This window comes from Echinops telfairi, unplaced genomic scaffold, assembly GCF_000313985.2.
Source record: "Echinops telfairi isolate 266 unplaced genomic scaffold, ASM31398v2 ScPeMD7_23;HRSCAF=83, whole genome shotgun sequence".
In the NCBI taxonomy this organism is placed as follows: Eukaryota; Metazoa; Chordata; class Mammalia; order Afrosoricida; family Tenrecidae; genus Echinops; species Echinops telfairi.
Window position 1 is genome coordinate 4,831,396 of NW_022103920.1, and position 5,799 is coordinate 4,837,194.

Below are 5,799 nucleotides of genomic sequence, written 5' to 3' on the forward strand. Positions count from 1 at the left end.
GGGTGGGGGGCATGGTTCTTGCCCAGCCCTCAGGGCTGTGCCCAGCACTGTGTGTCAGTGCTGCAGAGGTAGAAGCCACTGTCCGCAGGGCTCCCTTGCCTCACAGTGAGGTTGGAGAACGTCAGGATTGGGCGGCTGATGGGGAACTTGTCCTTGCTGAAACCACTCTCATACGTGGCGTCTGAGCCCTGGTTGGCTGTCGCCATCACTTGCAAACTCCTCCCGGGGAGCTGGCGGTACCAGAAGATGACAGAGACTTGGACATCAACTCGACACTGGATGGTCACTGATGCCCCCTGGGGACAGATGGCCCGACGTGGCTCTTGAGAGACAAGGGCTCCGGATGCAGCGCCTAGATGGAGAGAGAACAGGGAGAAGCACGGAGCGAGGGTCAGAATCTCCCCACCCAACACCCTCCATGCCCTGACGGAGACCCCTCCCACCCCTCCGTTCAGCAACGCGTGGACCTCCGCACCCCCAGCCAGTGAGGCTCACACCTCCTCCCAGGAGAAGCAGGAGACCCAGCATGGTCAGGGGCTGGCTCCTCTCTGCGCTGCCCTGAGAGGAGGCACCAGGGAGTCCAGTCCACGTGCGTCTTCCCGCCCACTTCCTGTCCCTTTCCTGCTGTGAGTGCTGTGGACCTGGGGGCAGCTGGGGGTATTTGGGTTTGCTCCTCGGCTCCATCTGGTGGTGAGCTTCTGCAGAGCAGGCGAGGTGACCTGCCCGTGCCTGGGCTGTGCGCAGGGTCCTCACTGGGGCTGCGTCTGTGCCCGCCCACCCCTTACCCACCACCATCCTCCTTGTCCTCGGGAGCGCCAGCCGCGTGGGGTCATCGTGGCAGGAGGATGCAGTGGTGGCTTGGAAAAGCCAAAGGCAACCTCTGGGGATAGAAACTGGCCTCTGATTCAAGATTCCAGCTTCAGCGTCCCAGACACAGGCTGTCCCACAGCACCCCAGCAATGCAGTCTATGCCGAACGCGTTGGTTCTCCCGGGAGACAGACAGAAAGACACACACACACACACACACACACACACACACACACACACGCCCAGCCAGCCCTGTGACTGGGTCACTGCTATCCGGTCTGTCCTTTGCTGACCCCCCAGTGCCGGCTGCCCTGCATTCGGCCCCTTGGATCTCGTCCACCAGCAGTGACCACAGCTGCAGTTTGGACAGGCTGCTGTGTCTAATACAGGGACTAGGGGGAGGACAGGGCTTCCTGCATGGAGGAGCCCACCTGCCTTTTTCAGAGTGCAGGGCCTTCAAGGGGTGGGGGCACAACGTTCTCATTTCCCCTGCCCTCCTCTGGCTGCCTCACTGTTTGCTCTCAGTCCACTCCTCAGAGGTCACTCTGAAACTGCCTCTTCTCTTGCCCGCGCATGCTTCCAGTAAGTTCTTGACAAAACCCTGGTGCCCACGCACCCCCCGCCGGAGAAGCCCCTCATCCCTGCAGGGCTCATGTCCCTTCCCTGCACAGTTCTGCCCTCTGGGTCAGCGCAGAGGAGGACAGCAGGCCTCGCCCCAGCGCCAAGTCCTGCTCTCTTTATCCCAGGAGCATAGTGGGTCTGCGGGCCCAGGCCATGCATTCCATCCTTCTTCCACTGGCCTGGGAAGCCCTCCCTCCTCTGTGGGAAGTCGGTACCGCAAACTTGACCCTGAGCTTGCTTTTTATTCAGACGAAGTTTTCGCCCAAGCTTCTCTGAAATGTCATGCTTGTTTGAAGGGCTATGGGCAGCTCTGGGGCGGGGTGGGCTGGGGTGGGGTGGTGGCAGTGGTTAGGCACTGGGCTGCGAGGGGACAGTTTTGCGGTTCAAACGTACAAGCTTCCTGTAAGATGACGGCTCTGTGCCTATTCTTGGCTGCCCTCCCAGGCTGATTTTCAACTGTTTGGTTTTTCAGAAAGGAATAGGCCAGTGCCATCTGGTGGAGCATCACAGGGTTGCAGAATTTGTTGGTTGCCCCAGAGTGCATGGACTGACAATGGCAACCCTTGTGTCCTGCTGGGGCAGTGCGCTGGACTCCTAAACTGGAAGGTCAAAAGTTTGAAACCACCAGCTGCTCTGAGGGATAAAGATGAGGGTTTCCATGTTTGTAAAGATTCTGGGATCGACCCCAGGAGTGAGGGGAGGCTCCTGTGTATCGGAGTAGAACAGAGCCCTGCAGGGTTTTCAGTGACTGGTTTCCCAATACTTGCTTACCAATGGCCTTGAGATGGAGGGAGTCGTTTCGGTTATCCAGGTGGGTCCTGGGAGCTCTGGTGGCATAGTGGTTATGCACTGGGCTGTGATCTGCAAGGTTGGCAGTTTGAAACCACCAGCATCTCCAAGGGACAAAAATGGGACTTTTTACTTTTGTTACAGCCTCCGACACTCCTGGGACAATTCTACCCTGTCCTATACGGTTGCTAAGAGTCGACACTGGCTCATTGGCAGGGAGTGCTTGGAGGTTGGCACCTGGAATCCCAGAACCTTTGTTGGCTGTGCCCAGAGGGAGCTGTGGCTGGGAAGCAAGAGTCAAAGTGACATTCGGTCACTTGTTTGAAGAGAGAGGAGGGGACTCACCTCAGGAATCCTCCAAAGTCATGTGCCCTTCCAGCACCCCTGTGCCAGACCCATGCACCGCTGCCTTGGGTTTCTGATTGTGTCTGGCTGTTCTAACTAAGTGTGTGTGTATGTGAGTGTGTGAGTGTGTGGGGTGTGAGCATCTGTGTGTAATAGTGTGTGCTTGAGCATGTGTGCCGTGTGTGAGTGTGTGTGAGCGTGTGTGTGAGCATGTGGGTGTGTGAGCGAGTATGTGTGTGTGAGAGTGTGTGCCTATGTATGCGAGTGTGTGAGTGTATGTGTGTCTGTGTGTGAGTGTGTGGAGGAGCGTGTGTGTGGCTGTGTGGTGTGTATAAGTGTATGTGTGACTGTGTGCGTGTGAGTGTGTGTGAGAGTGTGTGGTGTGTGTGAATGTGTGTGAGTGTGTGGTGTGTATAAGTGTATGTGTGATTGTGTGACTGTGTGATGTGTATAAGTGTATGTGTGACTGTGTGTGATTGTGTGAGTATGTGGTGTGTGTGAGTGTATGTGTGACTGTGTGTGCATGGGTGTGTATGTATGAGTATATGTGAGTGTGTATGTGTGCCTGTGTGTGTATGTGCCTGTGCGTGAGTGTGTGGTGTGTATAAGTGCATGTGTGACTGTGTGTGAGTGTGTGGCTGTGTGATGTGTGTAAGTGTATGTGTGACTGTGTGCGAGTATGTGGTGTGTGTGAGTGTAAGTGTGACTGTATGTGCATGAGCGTGTATGTATGAGTGTATGTGAGAGTGTGTGTGCCTGTGTGGTGTGTATAAGTGCACGTGTGACTGTGTGTGAGTGTGTGACTGTGTGTGCATAGGTGGAGGGAGTTCTCTCTTTTTCTACTTGATTGAGCAGAATTCAATTCCATTACCACTCTCTGTATCTGTATGGAAAAGGTTGTCTTGAAAGATGTCCCTGTTGTATTAATGTCCTCGGGAGTGGGTGCCCGTTGGGGACAAAGACTTGGACCGCAGTAGGTGCGCACTCTGGAGTGACAGGCTGGGAAAGGGTGCAAGGAGCCTTCCTGGGTCAGGGCAGCGCCTCTGTGGGAACCCTGGAAGCTCCCTCTCCTGACAGGGGCCCAGCATCTGTGGGCGGGCCGGCCCCCTGCCCTTGTTCGGCCCTTTTTGTACAGAGAGGATGTGGCTGCCGATGGCTGTGGTCTCACTGCTAGCACAGAGGTACACAGATGACTGGTTGGGGCTGGCCACCGGCAGGGTCAGGGGGAAATCACGCATTTCTTTTCGAGAGACACGGTAGCCCTCAGGAATATCCCCCTTTTCAAAGCTGCCCACCCCAGTCGAGTAATAGATGAGCCGCAGGCCATGCCCTGGGTCCTGCCGATACCAGTACATCACGAAATGGTTCATATCCTGAGAACAGTCCAGAGTCAACGCCTTTCCTCTGCCCAAGACCTTGTGTCCTGGAGACTGAGTGACCGTGGCATCCTCGAGCCCTGTGAGGGACAAAGGTAACCCATTAGAGGATGAGCCCAGGACGGAGGCATGGGAAGATGGGTGTTACCGGCCTGAAGAGACACTTTGTATAGAGAGCGCCCTGGCGGCCTGTGGCAGGGACCCCTCACCAGCTCCCAGGAGACACAGGACCACACAGCAGAGGGGCCTGGAACCCATGGCAGATCTGATCAGGGATGCCATCCACGCAGGTTCCCACAGCTTTCTCTACTTCCTGTCTCGAGAGACGGCACCTTCCTCCCTCGCTGCGTCAGGCTGGAGGGCGGTCCCCGAATGCAGTGGGTTCACGTATCCAGGTCACAGGACCGCCTGTGCTGTCCCTTCGAAGGCGCAGCATGAGGTTTCCTGCCTCGGTGAACTTTCCGGAGACATCCATCACACATACCTATGTGATGGATCCTTCCCGATAGGAGGGTTCTTCACCTCTTGGGTTTTTTTTTAACAGATGGTTGTGGCAAAGGTTGGCAGTGTCCAGTGACCCTTGAGTGTTTTCTCTGAAGTACCCCCCCCCCCCGTTTTATTCATTGACTCCCAACTTCCAATGCCACTCTAAAAGTCTTGTCACCTTTTTAGTAAGTCTAAGGCCAGTCACAGGCACGTGAAGCTTGGACATCACCTAAGGGAGACCCAAAGGTGGTTTTGAATTGTGGTGCTGGCCAAGAATATTGAAAATCCGGACTGCCAACAGAACAAACCAGTCTGTTTGGGAAGAAGTCCAGCCAGAGCGCTTCTTCGAGGCAAGAATGACCAGGCTTTGTCTCGTGCACTTTGGATTTGATATCAGGAGAGGCCAGTCCCCAGGGGAAGGACAGCTTGCCCGGTCGAGGGGCAGTGAAGCAGAGGAAGACCCTTGATAAGATGGCTGGACACAGTGGCTGCAGCAAGACGCTGTCACAACAATTGTGAGGATGATGCAGACTGGCCGGTGCTGTGTTCTGTTGTCCACTGGGTCCCTTTGAGTCAGAACCGACTTGACAGCAAACAACAACAACAACAACAACAACACGTTCAGTCTAATAGTTAGAAAAATGATGGGCATTATCATGGGTTTCACTTTACTTGGGTGCACCCTCAGTGCTTATGGAAGCAGGAGCCAAGACACCAAAGGTCAGATTGCACTGGGCAAATCTGTTGCAAAAGACTTACAGTGCTGAAGAGCGAAGATGTTACTTTGAGGGGCGTGCTGTGCCTGACTCGGGCCATGGTATTTCCAGTCTCCTTGCATGCACGTGAGAGAGGAAGATGCACTTGAATTAGGATGTTGAAGAAGGATACGGAACACACAACGGGCCGCCAGAAGAACCAACAGATCGGTCTTGGAGGAAGGACAACCAGAGTGCTCCTGAAAGGCAAAGGTGGTGAGACCGTGGCTCAGGAACTTTGGACACGCAATCAGGAGGGACCAGTCTCTGGAGAAGGACACTGTGTTTAGGAAAGTAGGGGGTCCATGCAAATGAAGAAGAGCCTCAACGAGATGGATGGACCCAGTGAGTGGCTGTGATGATGGGCTCAACCATCACAACCATTGTGAGGATGGCACGGACCGGGCGGTGCTCGTTCTGCGGCATATGGGTCTCAGAGTGGGACCGACTCAATGGCATCCAACAGCAACAGCGAGTAAACAAACAACCACCACCAGCCACCACCACCAGGCATCCATCTCCATGGATGCCATAGGATCTCTACCTGCTGGACCTGTGAGGTCTGTGATCTTTTAAAACCTGCTGTTCTCTCTCTCTGGACCGCAATTTATTAAGGGAA

General features: G+C 55.0%; 1 gene segment (V, D, J or C); it reads right to left on the minus strand.

The window, feature by feature from the left end:
• The window catches only part of LOC101654139, a 210,049-nt gene that overhangs the window by 40,415 nt on the left and 163,835 nt on the right, over positions 1-5,799 (minus strand).